We start from the raw sequence: 10,843 nt of genomic DNA on the forward strand, positions 1-10,843 counted from the left end.
TGGTCACCGGTACCAATCAACCGTGCAACGAAACCACTTAGTGTTTAGGCTCGTTTTATTCGTCTCAACAAGATCTTTGACACAAGATAGTACTCAGGGTCTGATGATGGAGCCGGAAGGTGGTCACCGGTACCAATCAACCATGCAACTAAACCACTTCGTGTTTGGGCTCGTTTGATTAGTCTCAACAAGATCTTTGACACTGAAGATACACAAGGTTTGATTATGGAGCTGAAAGGTGGCCACGGGTACCAGTCTATCATGTAACTGAACCACTTCGTGTTTAGGCACGTTTTATTCATCTCGACAAGATCTTTGACACAAGATAGTACTCAGGATCTGATGATGGAGCTCGAAGGTGGCGACGGGTACCTGTCTATCATGCAGTGTTGGCATCAATCTGAACTAAATCAATCCGGATTGATCAATCGAATTGACGCGTCAATCCGAATTGATCAATCCGAATTGATCAATTCGAATTGATGTAATTCTGATTGACGCGTCAATCCGATTGAATCAATTGGAATTAACGCATCAATCCTCAATTCGGATTAAATCAATTCTCAATCTAGATTAACCTAGGGTCCCTTTCCCTTCCCTAAGATTAGTTTTCAAAGGTGTCCTTTTTAAGCACTTACTTACTGGACTTAAAGTCGATATCTGAGGTTCCCAGAGGTTCGAAAACATGTTCCTGATGTCAGTATTGACTGATGTCCCTTTTAGGGACATTTTTCGAAATTGGCCAATTACGTTCATATTCGTAATCGATGTCGACCATAGGTCCCGAAAAATGTTTCGCGCGTCAGTATTGAAGGATGTCCCTTCCATTTCGGGACATTTTTTTAAATTGATCGTTGGCACTTTAAAACGATATCTGAGATTTCCAAAGGTTCCGTAACATGTTTCCGACGGCAATACAGACGGAGTTTCCTTTTTTTTTCTGGACATTTATGGGACATTTCTTCCAATTAACCGATTGCGTTCAAAATCAATATCTGAGGTGCCCAAAGGTTTCGAGACATGTTTCTGACGGCAATACCGAGAAATGACCTTTTTTCAGCAGGGTGGTGTAATGCAGGTAGTAAAGTAAGTACGCGGCTAAAGAGTAGAATCTAAATATTGCCGTTGAAACCATATTTTGCACCTCAGATATCGATTTTGAATGCAATCAGTCACTTTTAAAGAATGTCACTAAAATGTCCCAAAACAGGACACCTTTCAATATTGCAGTTGAAAAAATGTTTAGAAACGTCTGTTTACCTCAGATATCGATTTTAAACGCAATCGGGTAATTTCTAGAAATGTCTCAAAAAAGGACATCTCTCAATATTTCCCTCGGAAACAAGTTTCGAAACCTTTGGGCACCTCAGATATCGATTTTGAACGCTATCGGTTAATTTTAAGGAAAGTCCCGAAAATGTTCCAAAAAGGACATCCTTCATATAGCCGTCGGAAACATGTTTCGGAACCTTTGGTAAACTCAGACACCGCTTTTGAACGCATTTGGTCAGTTTCACAAAAATGGCCTAAATAAAAAGGACATTAGGTAGGTACATACAAAGTAATCGTCAATCCGAATTGAGGATTGACCGATCAATTTGAATTAACGATTAGTAATCGTCAATCTTCAATCAGTAGATTTAGAATTAGTTTCGTCAATCGTCAATTCGAATTGATCGGTCAATTCTCAATCGTCAATTCGAATTGATTTTTTACCAACACTGCTATCATGTAACTGAACCACTTCATGTTTGGGCTCGTTTGATTCGTCTCAACAAGACCTTGGACACAAGTTAGTACTCAGGGTCTGATGATGGAGCTGGACTGTGGCCACGGGTACCAGTCTACCATGTAACTGAACCACTTCGTGTTTGGGCTCGTTTGATTCGTCGCAACAAGATCTTTGACACAAGATACTACTCAGGGTCTGATGATGGAGCTCGAAGGTGGCGACGGGTATCAGTCTATCACATAACTGAACCACTTCGTGTTTGGGCTTCGTGTTTGGTTTATCACCTAGTGTCAAACATCTTGTTGAGACGAATCAAACGAGCCTAAACACGAAGTGGTTTAGTTGCATGGTTGATTGGTACCGGTGACCACCTTCCAGCTCCATCATCAGACTCTGAGTATCACCTAGTGTCAAAGATCTTGTTGAGACTAATCAAACGAGCCTAAACATGAAGTGGTTTAGTTGCATGGTTGATTGGTACCGGTGACCACCTTCCGGCTCCATCATCAGACTCTGAGTATCACCTAGTGTCAAAGATCTTGTTGAGACTAGTCAAACGAGCTTAAACATGAAGTGGTTTAGTTGCATGGTTGATTGGTACCGGTAACCAACTTCCAGCTCCATCATCAGACTCTGAGTATCACCTAGTGTCAAAGATCTTGTTGAGATAAATAAAACGAGCCTAAACACGATGTGGTTTAGTTGTATGGTTGATTGGTAATGGTGACCACCTTCCAGCTCCATCATCAGACCCTGAGTACTGTCTTGTGTCAAAGATCTTGTTGAGACGAATTAAACGAGCCCAAACACGAAATTGTTTAGTTACATGATAGACTGGTACCCGTGGCCACCTTCCAGCTCCATCATCAGACCCTGTGTATCTTCAGTGTCAAAGATCTTGTTGAGACGAATCAAACGAGCCCAAACACGAAGTGGTTTAGTTACATGATAGACTGGTACCCGTGGCCACCTTCCAGCTCCATCATCAGACCCTGTGTATCTTCAGTTTCTTGTAACTTGTTTCTTGTAAATAAGCGAGTACCTATAATTTCTTTCGAGTAATATACGTTCATAAGTACGAGTATGGGGCTATTCATAAATTACGTCGTTTCAAATGGGAGGAGGGGGGGGGGGGTCTGGACATCGGATGATGGTAGCATGACGTAGGAGGAAACAGAGTCATCCGAAGCATGATTTTTAGATGATTTGAGGGATGGGGGGGGGGGTCAAAAATAGATGACGTAATTTATGAACAGCCCCTATGTACATTTGCACTGCATTTAGTATTTTCGTACTTACCAAATAACAGTTTTAGGACTTTATAAGTTAAGTACAGTTAGTGTTGTTATGGTTGATTTCAATATGCTTCGCGATGGATCAAGAATGTTTAATCCATAATTGTAGTGCGAGTGTGGTAGAAGGGATCGGAATACTGTGCTCCGGCCCGGTCCCGGCCCGGTCTACCATGTGTCATCCTTTATTAGTCTTTGGCAAATTTCTCGTAACATGAGCCGCTCAGTCTTAGCACGCAATATTCAATATCCTTTGAAACGGTACCTTACGAGAATCTGCCTCCATTGGCTTCATTATTGACCAGAATATAGCTGACTTTACAGTTAATATTACAATTTTGGTTCTATTCTATGTAAACTTAAAATAGGGGTCATATACGAAAGAAAGTGACCTCTTGCTTGCAGTGCTGTGTGGCTACCACAAGTTTGGCACTGACATAAACGCTAGCGTGAAAGTAACTTATCAAGATGTACTCGTATTAATAGAAAGTACCTAAATTACGAATATACGCCATAACCACTATGCCACCCGAATCATGGCGATATTGAACGAAACCACAGAATAAATAATAGTACTAGGTACAGAAGACTCACTCTCTAACAAAACGCGTCTGTCACGAGCAGCACAGATATGGCCGCTAGGTGGCGACAGCGCCACGCGCGGCTTATGGCAAACCCCAAAATTGGGGTCGGACGGATGGACTTATAGCTGGGTCTCTATTGTTTGCCAAATAGTTTTAAGTCATAATGTATTGTTTGTCCGAATTTTCGTTAGTCATAATTGGTTTTTCTCAGAAACGCGTAACTTTTCAGGAGTGCCATAAAACAAACCTAACCTAACCTAACCTATCTATAGAATAACCTTAGGAAAATCCTGATAAGTTAACGGTTTCAGTTTTATGACTAACGATTATATGACAAACAATACATTATGACTTAAAACTTTATGGGAAACAAAGGGACCCCACTTATTAGCTACCTGTAGCAAACCAACGAAATCGCGGAGTGAGCCTCTGTTGAAGTGAGAACTTTCAGTTGGAGTTATCTTCAGTAGATTAGATACAGCATATAAAATTGGTTAAGGCGGTTATGGTGTCAATGCCTTACCTTAAAATCCCATTGGCCTACCTTAAGAAATACCATCGACTTTGAAATTGATTTGACTCCTATACTCGCATTGCACTTTGCTTCACACCGATGGAATACTTTTTAACCTCTACAATTTTAACTAACTACCACTGTTTTCTTTAGAGTATTCAATATCCTTCCTCTAATGCAGGGCCCGATTCGGATTTCGAAATAGACATCTATTAGATATCTTTTAGACATCACCAAGATACGATAACGATATGTTTAAGATCTAACCTGTCAAATTTGACATTTGCGCGATTCTGGAGATACTCTTGAACGATTTCCACAGGATATGACTTAGAGATCCAATTCACATCTAAAAGATATCTTACTCTATCTAACGTAAAAGTGACATTGGTTGCCCGAATTGCGATGCAAAAGAGAACTAGTTGATATCTAAACTATAACGTATCTAGAATGAATCTAGTACGTGTCGTCTCTTGTGAATATCTTGAAGTTTGAATACGGCAGCCAGTCTATTTACCATTCGGTAACACTGATGGCTAACTAGAGCCATCCTTACAATCCAAAATGGCCACCCAACTCACCCATTCACGTTAACTTAAGACCTGTTTCTTTTAAGCAGCAACTGATTAGGTCGCATCCACACTGACGTCACGCGGCTAATGAGGAAGGAACCTCGGGCGCGGGATGTGGACAATTAGTGCGGTCATAACAAATCCCCGGGAAGCTGATCCTGTTGTTTAATGGGTTCCGTGGAGTTTGGTACAGTTAGCATCGGATGAAACAATGCTCCAAAAGTATTCGCCATCCTGAAATGTTTCATCCTGAATAGAGTCAGACCAAGAAAATTCTGCAGAGATTTTGACAGCACACGCAGTGCAGGTGTTATTTTAAACGTCAAACTTCTATGAAATTATGACGTTAAATAACACTTGCACTGCGTGTGCTGTCGATTCTGCAGACTTTTATTAGTCTAACTCTACTACAGTTCGCGTTCTAAAGAATATGTCACAGTCTAGTTGTTCTTCGTATATAGAGACATCATTTACTATTTACAATACTAACTAACACACTCTTTAACACTTAGGTATAAAAAGTAGTCTAATGACTTTTTTTGCTGACAGTACTTTGGTGGCTAGATATTTTGAAATGTCCGTTACATACATTGCAACTGCAAACCTATTAATCGTTTATATTATCAATTACTTACACTTTCATATATTTAACTCTAAAAATCATGTAGATTTATGTCGGATCCCTTTGTTTGACATAATTATTGAAAGTCATAAGATAATGATTGTCAGATTATCATTAGTCATAATTCTGAAACCATTAACTTTTCAGGATTTTCGCAAAGTTATCCTACAGATAGGTTATTTAGGTTAGGTTTGTTTTATGGCAATCCTGAAAATTAATCAAATTATGACTAACGAGAATTCGGACATAAATACATTATGACTTAAAAGTCTTAAAACGTTATGATTATGATTAGACCCTGATAATGTCGATGGTTTGGTTTGCTTTAATTTCGGCCAAAATTTATTTTTTATGCCAAACCGATGGAATACTTTTCAACTTCTACAATTATAACTAATTCTGTTGGCATTAGGCATTACCGAAAATACAGTTTCGGCGAGGCATGAAGATTCAACAGACTATTCTTAAAGAAACTCGCAAAATACCTAAACGTTATTTATCGATACAATCAAAAATATACTAACTTCAACATCGTATAATCCACTCATGGAGTCATGGCAAATTTAATGTTAATCCGTAACACTGTACGACACACGCCCCATCCATCGAACACATCGATTTTGGAGCTAAAAATCTCATTACTCCAACTACGAAGTCGCAGCTGCTCCGTATCTACTAAGAAATTGGCCCGTCCGTACGTCCGTCGATTGGCTGAAATCACCGATCGATGCCACCTGGGGCTGATGAGAGATTCATTTTGGATGGATGCCAGAGGAAGGCAGATTCTGGAAATTTTGCATCCTGGTTGAAAACAAAATCTAAGGGAGTAAGAAGGAAGATTTTTTATATGTGCAGTCAGCAATATTATTAGCTTATCACTTTTGCATATAAACTTCTACGAGTACCTATGCAGGGGAGGGTTACTCAACTTTCCTTGTTTTTACCTCTTATCTGTCAGCCGTATTCGAACAATGAGATACGTCAAATACTAGATATTGAAAAGATATGGAATAGATATGTCAGTGTCAAACAAATGTCAAAAGTGATGTTTTTGTTTGAAGAAATGTCAAATTTTCATCAGGAATTTTTAGACATCTTGTATTTTTATTTTGAGAACAATTTTGTCTGCTCTACCTAAGATACAACACAACCGTAGTTTGAACACAGTACATTTATGAAATTCATGGTCTCGCTATTACATTGGGAGAATACAATACCTATAGCCCTTAGACTACTTAGACATGTAGGTACATGTAAGTACTTAAGCACTCACAGTTCGAATTTTTAAGGCGTTCAAATGCTATCCACGTGAAATATATGGAAATTACCAAAATTATTTTGTCCTGCCTTGAATACTTACTAAAACTGTCCCTTCTTTTATAAACTCTCTACTACTTGGACGTTTCTGCCCGCTTTCCTGCGTATACAGATGGGCTACCGTGAAAACCGAAATTCGCAAATTGCGGGGATCTTTCTCCTTCACTGCAATGAAGGCGTAATTAGAGTGACAGAGAGAAATTCCCGCAATTTGCGAACTTCGATTTTCGCGGTTATAGCCCTGTCGCTACATCTGTAAGAAGTTTTCTTCATTAATTAAAATAATGAACTTCATATCGCTATACAATGTTCAACTTAAACAGCTCTAATAAAGCAACAGCACAAAGCAGACAGCAAAAGAAGCAACTAGAACGCAGTGCAAAATTAAACACACGCTGCCCTCAAAAATTGCACTAATTGAGTTGCAGTTCTAGCAGAGACAACGTCCCATAGATCATGCATGTTCGAACCTTCCTGAAGAAAGACGAGGTCAAGTGCACCCTAAACCGGCGAGAGTGTATGAGGAATGTTATAAAAGTGAAGCGAAATAGGCATATATGTCAGGATAGTAGCAAGTGGAAATCCGTAGTCTCTGCTTAACCCTCACGGAAATAGCGTGATTATATGTTTGTATATGTACGAACCTTAATGATTTCATTGATTTCTAAATAAAAGCACTCATATGCTTTAGAGTCCTAGGCCGCGAAGTGCACTAGAATCCGTCTAAGCTAGGTTACAATAATATGATGGGTGCTGAGAAAGGGGCAGCTACATAACAGGGCCTGGAGCCTAAGGGCGACAGAATGCAAATCCGCCACTGTACACAAATGGAAGGTTAAGAAGTGATCTGTGAGTTTCAGTCTCCGCTAACCGGACTCGAATGAGACAGAGCAGAGTTGCTATTACAACAAATAACCGCTTTACCCCGAAATTGAATTACTGCTCGTATGTGGGTACACACGGGCCCACATAACGGACGGTAACGCAGCGGCAATTGTATGGTACGGCTATGTTCCATGCATTGCAGCTAGCATTTTCGCGGTACAGAATTTCGATTGAGGCGCATCAAACATTTTTTGTGCTATCCTTGTATATTTATTGAAACGGAGATTAAACAAATGATCATAAGAATCTAAATTAGTCTGAGGGCATTGTTCCCGGGACAGAAGACGCGTTGCTCCTCTGCACAGCGAGGCTGAGATTTGCGTATTGAGTAGACGAATATTTTTAAGCACCTGCCGTTCTACGGCCTTCCATTTTATTACGTATACCTAAAGCTATTCGCTACGTACACTACGTACTAGCCTCTGCCTTCGCCTTCTGTCTTTCAATAGCTTCAATTTCGTTTAGTACTTACCTGCTCCTACATTTAACATTAAACTCTTGTAATACGATGAGGATTTCGAGCTATAAAATGTATTGTTGACCGATTGTTAAAGATTCACTCTTTTTTTTTTATTATTATGAATGGGCTTACTCATGGCCACAGACTAGCCGAGGCGTAGACGTGGCCTACGATGGAGCGAGCTCGCCCATCAACTCATGGACTCATGGATTTCTGCGTGATAAAGCAATAAACATTCAAACATATAAATGTTTACATTTACAGAAACGTGTATGTATGTTATGTTATGTTATGTTATCTCAATGCGTACTGGTACTGTTTTTGTCTATTAATAATTTAAAATCACTTTCTCCCACATGTTAGATTGGTTTTATCCTGTTTTATTGTGTTTTTCCTTGGTTGCCCTGAAAATCAGCGCCATGACTAAGTATCTTAGTCATCGGCATATGCTGAGTGGCATCCATTTTGGTGTTAGAATACCTATATTAGAATAAGATAATATATCTTATTTTACCTATAATATATAGGTCAAGTTTTATGTTTTACACCAAATAAAGTATTTCTATTCTATTCTATTATATTTCTAGTGACTAATGTGATTGTACTCCCTTCAAGGAGCGGTCTCGTCTGTATTTACATGCATTAGGTTTTCATCCTACATTGTGCGGGCAAAAATACGGTTTGGCCAGTTTTTTAACTAGGTTCTAATTACCCGTGTTTTACAGTTATCCTTGGCATTTATCGTAAAGATGGTTTTTAATTTAACACCCTATATCGTTATCCCCAACCCTACTTATATCGTTTTGTGAGATGGAGTACAATTACATAGTAAACCTAATTGCGAAGAAGGAAGTCGGGAAATATAATTATAATGCTATTTTTCATTTTTCGATAGTTACTTAAGTAGCCAATTTATTGCAAAATGGTTCAGCTGTCTTCTTTCGCAATAACTACCTATAAAATTATTTGTTTGGTTAAGTGTTAAATAATTTTGTGTTACACTTGGGAATCTAACAAAAGTTAACAACACAGAACACAGATATAATTATTTCAACACCAAATTAATCCATTTAAAGTTTACTTACGTAAAGAATACAGTATACGGCAAATAAATATTAAAATACTTACCTATTTTTAAAATCTCAAATTTTAAGTCATTAGATTTTGAATATAAAACAAGTGCGAGTCGGACTCGCGCACGAAGGGTTCCGTACCATAAAGCAAAAAAAAAAACGGAAAAAAATGCAAAAAGAAAACGGTCACCCATCCAAGTACTGACCACGCCCGACGTTGCTTAACTTTGGTCAAAAATCACCTTTGCTGTATGGGAGCCCCACTTAAATCTTTATTTTATACTGTTTTTAGTATTTGTTGTTATAGCGGCAACAGAAATACATCATCTGTGAAAATTTCAACTGTCTAGCTATCACGGTTCGTGAGATACAGCCTGGTGACAGACAGACGGACAGACGGACGGACAGACGGACGGACGGACGGACAGCGAAGTCTTAGTAATAGGGTCCCGTTTTACCCTTTGGGTACGGAACCCTAAAAAATGTTACTTATTCTTTAGTAATAAACCGGCGCGGGTTATTAATGTTATCTTTGGTTAATCCATGTTTCAATAATACTCATACCCAAACATTATCTTCCACAATTTCGTTTAAAATGACATTCTAATCACATATAACATGCTAATAACATCATCAACCATTATAACCCCCTTTTATTATCCTAATAACCCAATGGCTCTATTAACCCCTGAATTTTGTTTACCTAATAGAATAATGACCTGTCGTATAATAAATTGAGAGATTTCCATACCCGATAGTACGTTTATCATTTTAATACTTGGAGTGCCTTGGGGGTGCTATGACGTCATTAAGTAGCACGTTCATTTAACCAACTTTTCTTTATTACTTGATAAACCAATTGCCAAAGCAATCTCGCACTTAACTATAAGAATGAAAAAGCGTTATAACAATTCGGGAATGGTAAAGTTAAGTTTGTAAATTAACAAGTTGCAATACAGTTTTGAAATTGAATGTTAAACGATTTGGAACTCTAATTCGGTGGTTTAAGGATAGTTTTATGAAATATCAACGGTAAATAGTGTTTAGTAGTGTCGGGAGCCATCAGAAGTTGACATAGGCAACGTGTTATTAAGTAGTGATACAAATAGGACGGTAGGCAATGATTAGGTATTTTATAACGCAGTTAGTTAGGCTTGTTAGGGTGTGTTTACTTGTGTTTATGATTTTTATGGGTAAGTATTTATTTTGTTGTTAAGAGTCTATCTAATTTTACTTCGCACAGACTTGTATGAAATGGAATTTTCATAGATTTTTTTGTTAGCTTAGTCCGACTCTACTTTGAATGAATCTTGTATGTTTATTAAACTGTTGTCAAAGTACATATATTTATAGGCCAAGTAGGCCCGGGCCTAGGGCGGCAAGAAATTAGGGGCGGCAAATTGTGACAAAAAATTCGCTGAGTATAACTATAAATAACTCAAAATGTAGTAAATATGATGGGTGATGATGATGATTTGATGAAAAAGGGACGGCTACAGGGCCTGGGGCCTAGGGCGGCAAAGTCTTATTATATTTGAGAATTAATTTGTTCATCAGATTTTTAGTAGAATTTCGATGTACAAAATTCCTTTACAGTACAAAAGGCCTCCTTTTTTATTAGAGAATCTTTAGGGTCTTATTGCCTACATAATACAATACATACATATATGTACGTAAGTTGGGTGAAAATGCAATATTATGGTGCCATCGAGCTGATCTGATGATGGAGACAGGAGCTGTTTCGGTTTGTTAGAATTAGGCCGATGAGGGTTGCCTTTTGATAGGTAGAAAA

The sequence above is a fragment of the Cydia fagiglandana genome, chromosome 4, assembly GCF_963556715.1.
Source record: "Cydia fagiglandana chromosome 4, ilCydFagi1.1, whole genome shotgun sequence".
Lineage (NCBI taxonomy): Eukaryota > Metazoa > Arthropoda > Insecta > Lepidoptera > Tortricidae > Cydia > Cydia fagiglandana.